Below are 8,030 nucleotides of genomic sequence, written 5' to 3' on the forward strand. Positions count from 1 at the left end.
GTGTGACTTGGTATCCTCATGGGAAAATTCAGACAACTGGCACCTCAACATAGTGCCAGGTATATAGTACATGCTCAATAAATTGTTATTGAGTGAAGGATCAAATATAACATATAAACCACCTAATACAGTGCCTGGCACATATTGGTATACAGTAACACAGTAATTATCTCTGTTCTTCTCTGAGGCTTGTTCTCACATTCCTTTTTAATCTAGCAAATACCTAAGTATCCTTCAAGTTCCATATCAACTGGCATATCTTTGGAGATGATTTCTCTAATCCTTCCAGCCAGAGCTAATGTTTCTTGGTCTTCATTCTCATAATATCTTTTACTCCCCCCATCCGGGACCTATGGTGCCCCTGAAGGAAAGAGAGGCCACCATAATGCCAATCTGAGTTCCCAAGGAGATCTCTCTCTCCCCATTAAGAAATCACACAGATGAGGCCAAGCATAACTATGGAGAGCTAAGAGTCTCATGACATTTTTTTTTAAGAGACAGGCTAGGCCAGGTTGGAGTGCAGTGACACAATCGCAGCTGTCTATGGTCTTGACCTCCTGGGCTTAAGCCATCCTCTCTCCTTGGCCTCACAAAGTGGTGGCTTAAGCCACTGAGCTCAGTCTCATAACATCTTATACCTAGCTTTTATAACATTTTGTTGCCATTGCCATTGTTGATATGCCAACTAGACTATAATAACCTCCTTAAGGGCAGTGACCCTATCATACTGGTCTTTGTATCTGTAGTTTCTAAGTCCCAGGTATACGGTAGAGCAAATAAATATTTGATGAAAGATGAAGAGACTGAGTTGTCTGTCAGAGTTTTTACCAGTATGTAGGAGGTGACTATACTACGTAATTCATGTATCTATCTTGCCCATTAGACCATGACAGCTTTTTCCATTTTTCTTTGGTTTTTAGACAAGGTATCGCTCTGTCACCCAGGCTGGAGTGTATTGGTTCAATCACAGCTCACTGTAGCCTTGACCTCCTAAGCTCAAGTGATCCTCCTACCTCAGCCTCCTGAGTAGCTGGGATTATGGGTGTATACCACCACAATGACTAATTTTTTTTTTTTTTTTTTTTTTTTTTTTTGAGAGACAAGGTCTCACTATATTGACCAGGCTGGTCTCCAACTCTTGAGCTCAAGTGATCCTTATACCTCTGCCTCCCAAAGTGCTGGGATTACAGTCACTGTGCCCTGTTAGACCATGAAATGTTTAAGGAAAGGCTCTCTTTCCATGTATTTGCAGCACTGACATAATTCCTGGCTCAATAAATGTCTATGGAATTGATATAGGCCAAAATCTATCTTTAGAGCTCTTTCAGCCATTTTCTTCTGTTTTCTGAATAACTCTCATCCCCACACTTCACAAGATCCTTACAATATCTGCCATTCCATGTGTGCTCTTAGTCTCTCCTTTCTTTTGCTCGCTTCCAAAGGATCAGTTTAAATAAAATAGACTCATCTTTGCTAAAGTGTTCTTAGCTAACTCCTTGCTAGTTCTTTCATTCAGTGCCTTAATCCAGCTACAATGTATGTTGTATACAGTGGCTACCCAGTTGTCAGCTGGCAGAGATTTGATAAGTTAGATATAGTGCATCAACCTATGAAATCTCTCAGTTTTGAACCATCCTTTTAATATGGAGAATGAAACTCACCAAATCTAATTTCCCCCTTTCAGTTTAGGAATGCTCAAGTCATGACCTCCTATGGACCTGGGAGAAAACTTTGGCTCTGCCTTCCTCCCAGATTCCCTGAAGCGACCTCCAGTTTGTTTTTGTTTGCCCAGCAACCAAGAAGGGGCCATTTGCCATACTGATTTTAATATGAAGACATTTAGGTTGTAGTTGGGTATTCAGCTAGAACATAGTGTACTAGAATTATCTATGTCCCATGATCTCTCTATCAAGCATTACCAATATAAAATTAATATGGAGACCTGACTAAGATTCTTTAGTATTTTCTTATATGAAGTTGGTCTTTGGCAGGGTGAGTGAAGTAATCCAGCATATATCATATTCCTTTTCAGTCTTTTGATTATCAAAATTAACCTCTATCCAACCATCCAAACTTTACGGAAGAAATTACATTGCTCATATGATAGCAATTTTAAAATCATGCAGGAAAGCCTTTCCTGTTTTGTTTTGTTTTGTTTTTAAAAAAAGCTTATAAATATTAATGGTGTTAGTTATGTTAATCAATTGGTATACCAGTTTTTACAAGGAGAAATGTTTTGGGCTAAGAGTTCTAAATTGGGGTATAGTTAGGATTGTTAGAAAAATTTTTCTTTTACTTTATCCTGATACTTATCTTCCTTCAGACATCTGTTCCTAGAGACTGTTGTCTTTTCGCCATATCCCCCTCTTCCAATTAGAGAGACAGATAAGCAGTTGTCTTGAGAATATAAGGTCACTGGCATTCCATAAATGGATTCCAGTGCCTGCTACAGAAATAAGTGGTGAGCGTTCTCTGTTACTTGCAAACTATAAATTAATTAGGTTGACAACTTTTCCTTCTTTATGTTTTCAGAGGGACTTTTGAAATATCTTTTATTGCATTTTCTGATTATAAAAGTAACATATGGTCATTGTAGAGAACTGATAGCACAGAAAATCACTAAAAGAATAATAAAAATCTCAACACCCAGAGATAACATCTGTTAGCATTTTGATTTATTTATTTACAGTTTTTATATGCATATAAAATGTTTTTTAAAAAATTGAGATTGTATTATATTACAAATGCCATATCTTGGTTTTTCAAAGCATCCTTGTATCTGAAACATTTTAAGCATCATTAAGTGCTTGAAAACACCATTTTAAATTGCTATATAACATTGTAATATGGATATAGTATGGATTGTTTTTTTAAACATTCTTTTATCATCTTTAGATTGATTCCAATTTTTCCATCTTAAAAATAATTCTGAGCCAGGCACGGTGGCTCATGCCCATAATCCTGACACTTTGGGAGGTCAAGGTGGGTGTATCACCTGAGATCAGGAGTTCAAGAGCAGCCTGGCCAACATTGTGAAACCCTGTCTCTACTGAAAATACAAAAAAATCAGTTGGGTGTGGTGGCGGACACTTGTAATCCCAGCTGCTTGGGAGGCTGAGGCAACAGAATTGCTAGAACCCAGGAGGCAGAGGTTGCAGTGAGCTGAGATGGCACCATTGCACTCCAGGCTGGGCAACAGAGTGAGCTTCAGTCTCAAAATAATAATAATAATAATAGTCCTGTTCTTAATCCTTTTTCTAAATTTCCAATTAGACTAGAATCTTAGAAAAAAAATTTACTGAAACTGTGTGATTTTTTTTTTCAAAAAACATTCATAATAAGAATTTTTAAATTGTTTTAAAGAAAGTTTGAGGCTAGGCTTACTGGCTTATTCCTGTAATGCTAGCACTGGGTGATTGAGGTGGGGAGGGTCACTTGACTCCAGGAGTTTGAGACCAGGCTGGGCAAAAAAGTGAGTCCTCCAGCTCTAAAAAAAAAAAAAAAAAAATTAGCTGGACATGGAAGCCTGCGCTTGTAGTCCCAGATACTCAGGAGGGTGAGTTGGGAGAATTCCTTGAGCCTGGGAGGTTGAGGCTGCAGTGAACTGTGATCCTGCCACTGCACTCCAGCTTGGGCCACAGAGTAAGACCCTGTTTCAAAAAAAAAAAAAAAACAAACCCCAAAAAACTTTACACCAATATGCCCATCTATTATACTCACAGTGTTTGTGAGTGCCTATCCATCTCACAGAACTCTCTGCCAATTAATTCCTTAAAAGTTCTTAATATGACTGACAAAAATGATATATATCACTGGTGTTTTAGAATGCTGAATGTTAAAAAATATATATACCACTACGTTCTTAAACTTGTCCCATATGTATTTATCTCTGTTCTTGATCTTTATCCATTTTCCCTTTTGACTTTTGTGATTTTTTTTATATTTCAAATCTATCAACCCTTCTTAATGTTTGTTGCAAATATTTTCCCAGTTTGTGGCTATTGTTTTAGGTTTTCTTGTTTAGTAATGGCTTTTTAGCTTCAACTTTTTCCATTTTTGTGTTGTCCAAATCTATTGATTTTCCACATGTGATTTGTTCCATTGCTTATGCACTTCAAAATTCCATTGTTTTTCAGTAGAGTTATTAGTTAGTTTTACTTAGCCAGACTTATAATTTTCAAGGCAGTGGATTTGTTCTACACAACTGTAAATATGGCTATAATTGTACTTGGTTCATTTTAAATATTTTATAGACAGATTTGGATGTGCTAGTTATAAAAGTAGGAGCAGCTGTAATTCCTTTTAAACAGGACCGTGTGTGGAAAGAGCGACTCTTAAAAAGTCTTTTGAAAAAAAGACTTGAAATGTTGACATTTTATTGCAGTGAACAACTGTGTTGATTGAATGTTCCATATTATTCATTTCATATTGTGTAAGAGCGCTATAACTCAAGGCAACACAACACTCAAACTGGATAATACCCCGGCATTTTCACTTTGAGAATTATTTGACTGGAGCCTTATTTCAAAATAGCTAAAATAGCATTTCTCAAAGGGTAGTCTTTGGACTCCCTGCATCAGAATCACGTGGATACTTGTTAAAATGGAGATTCCTGAGTCTCCTCCAAAATACTAAATCAGATCCCTCAGGGTTGAGGCCCCTGAATCCACATTTTAACAAGCGTCCCAGGTGATTTTGGTAACCCCTGAAATTTGAGAATTTCTGGGTGAAGGAGAAACACCCATGGAGGCAAAGGACAAAACACAAACTTGTGAGGACTTGAGTTCAAAGATAGATCTGGGCCAGGTGCTTTGGCTCACACCTGTAATCCCAGCAATTTGGAAGGTTGAGGTAGGAGCCTGGGAAGTCGAGGCTTTGATCTGTGATCTCATCACTGCACTCCAGCCTGGACAACAGAGTGAGACCCTGTCTCAGAAAAGAACCGCCCCCCCCCAAAACAAAACAAAACAAAACAAAACAAAAAAACAGTGTATCAATCAACAGGAAAAGGAATAGTCAGAATACAACAGAGCTTAAGTCTAAGAGTACTGGTCTATCAATCAGAAAATGGAGCTCTGCTAACCTTGCATCTGAGAATGACTCACAACCCTTCAAGTTCCTTATCCTTAAAATGAGGATGTACCAGTGGCTCTCATTTGTAATTATGGTAGCTCTCACCCGTAGTCACAGCACTTTGGGAGGCTGAGGTGGGCGGATCACTTGAGCCTGGGAGTTGGAGACTAGTCTGGGCAACACAGGGAGACCCCATCTCTACCAAAAATTTAAAAAAATTAGCCAGGTGTAGTGGTGTGCCTAGGAACTGTGGTCCCAACTACTAAGGAGGCTGAGATGGGAGAATCACTTGAGCCCTGGAGGTTGAATGATGGTCACTGCACTCCAACCTGGGTGACAGAGTGAGACCCTGTCTCGAAAAAAGAGAAGAAAAGGAAAAAAGAAAATGCATGTATCATAAGTTTCATTTTGTAATGTCTAATTCGATACCAAGCAATCATATAATGTTTTTCTTAATTTGAGTAAAGAATCTTCTGTAATCAGCCATTTATGTGGACCTCAATGCTCTATATTGCAAATTAAGACTTTCTAGAGTTCAGATTTTATTTGTAGACTTTGATCATTAACTTTTTCTTTTACATATCGGATTAGGCTTAATGAGTTGGCTAAGTTCATGATGTGTAAGGTTCCAACAACATTTTTTGAAAAGATATACATGTACCCAAGTATATATGATTATAAGGTCTAGGCAAAAGAACAGATTTAACAGTGCTTCATCAGTTTTATTATTGTTAATAACAGAATTGGAGGAAGTGCTACTGGTGGTCAGCATCTGGAAGGTGTGGCACCAGGAACCAGTGAGTCAGTGTTGACAAGTGTATAGTTTAGGGTCAAGTAGCACAGCCCCTGAAAGGATTTGAAGTAGCGGGATGGAGAACGGAGGGAGGAAGAAGGAAATCAATTGAAGAGCTATTAAAGTCAGAAGGAGCACAAGTTATTGACAGGATCTACATCAAATGTGGAACAAAGCTGAGAAGCTCTTTCGGTGGTCTCAGTCTGAGTGATGTGATGTGAACTGAGTGATGTGAATAGCCACCAAGTTGCTTTGCCTTTCCCCTCCCCCCATTTAGAATCTGGATTGGGTTGGCGCATGAGGTGAGGGCATACCTGTAAAAGGTGACTGCATAAAACTAGTTCCTAAAATTAGGGGATTGAGAGATACTGGGTTTGAGACGTGGTGGAGGGGGGCCAAGTATGTATTTTTCTGTTGCCACACCTTCAGGAAAGGGGTAATATTTTCCGAGAAATGTAATTTCCCTTCTGTCCTCCATTCTCTTTGGGATTTCTGTTGCTTTTTTTTACCAAATTACTATATTCCAGTGTCATCAAATCTCAGAGGGTAACAAAGAGACTATATAGCAGTAAATATAGTATATATAGCAGTAAATATAGTATATATAGATTTGCATAGTTACTTGAACCTTTCTGAGGCAAGCTCCATTCATTAAGTGTAGTGGAAAGGACATGGGATTTGAGTCTGTCAGGACCCCCTTAAATTATTCCTGAGTTGAAATTATTTCTGTATTTCTTACTATCTGTGTGATCTTGAATATGATGTATATGAGCCACATTTTTTGAAATCTGGAAAATGGAGATAAACTTTTTGTTTGTTTGTTTGTTTGTTTTGAGATGGAATTTCACTCTTATTGCCCAGGCTAGTGTGTAATGGCGCAATCTCGGCTCACTGAAACCTCCACCTCCTGGGTTCAAGCAATTCTCCTGCCTCAGCCTTCCAAGTAGCTGGGATTACAGGCATGTGCCACCATGCCTGACTAATTTTTTGTATTTTTAGCAGACACAGGGTTTCTCTATGTTAGTCAGGCTGGTCTTGAACTCCCCACCTCAGGTGATCCACCTGCCTTGGCCTCCCAAAGTGCTAGGACTACAGGTGTGAGCCAACATGCCCTGTCTGGAGATAAACAATTTTATTTGAACAGGTATTTGAACATTATATAAGATATAATAGAAAAAAAACCTGGCACAATGACTGGTACATAGTAAGAATCAGTATCCTTTTTAAATTGATTAGTTAATTTAAATGTCTTATCTGATTTTCTAGTATAGTGCCTAAACCTATTACTTTAGCCTTATCCTGTGGGATCCTCAATTCTTCTCCACTAGTTTTAGCATTTTTTTTTTTTGCTTGATCTCACCATCTATCTTTTCATTCTCTTTCTCTTTCATATTTTTTTCCTTCCCTCCCACCTTTATTTTAAAGGAAGAGCATTTCCGAAACCTAGGACCACTTGTCTCTGGATTCAAAATTATGTCCTTAGACTCTTGAACATTGAATATATTCTCCTGGTCTTCTACTCAGAGGAATCTCTAAACTAGCCTCCAACTTTTTTCATGTGGACTCTTTCTCGTTTTTCTTACTATGCATCGTTCTTCCCATGGTTGTATCCCAGGTTTTTTTCAAATCTCTGTTCCCCATTCCAGAGTAATATTTCTAGCCCTCCAGTGTTTGTCATCCTCTCTCTGGCCACATTCAAGTCATTCTACAGATATGCAAAAATGCACTGATCTAAAATCCAACTAATGATGGATGGATGGAGGTCTAGTTTAAGACTCTGTAATATACTGCACAGAAGTTAACACTTCTTACCACCATTACTTAGTTTTATTTAATATAATTAAACCTCTATTTGTTTAATATAATTAAACCCACAGGGGCCCAAGAAGTTTAGATTTTGTCTCTGGGGAAAATGCCAAAATGTTTCTCCTCTTTCTCTCTGCATCCAAGTAGCCCTGGATAACAGAACTTTAAAGCCTTTTATTTCAAGTTAATTAAAGGGAAGAGGTTCTTTTTGGAGATATTTGCTTGGAAGCCCCACATATCTGGGTATGCCTCTGATCATTGTACAACAACAACAAAAAAATGTTCACACATTCATTCATTCATTCAACAAATCTATCTATTTATCTACCTATCGATTTATTTATCCATTTCTGAGACA

General features: G+C 38.1%; 1 non-coding gene across 1 annotated transcript; it reads right to left on the reverse strand.

The window, feature by feature from the left end:
* Positions 1 to 348: 348 nt before the first annotated feature.
* LOC120361946 (small nucleolar RNA SNORA64/SNORA10 family) lies at positions 349 to 476 on the reverse strand. Its single transcript, XR_005577972.1, has one exon. It is a non-coding gene; the product is annotated as a small nucleolar RNA SNORA64/SNORA10 family (small nucleolar RNA).
* Positions 477 to 8,030: the final 7,554 nt, after the last annotated feature.

This window comes from Saimiri boliviensis, chromosome X (assembly GCF_048565385.1).
Source record: "Saimiri boliviensis isolate mSaiBol1 chromosome X, mSaiBol1.pri, whole genome shotgun sequence".
NCBI classification, from domain to species: Eukaryota; Metazoa; Chordata; class Mammalia; order Primates; family Cebidae; genus Saimiri; species Saimiri boliviensis.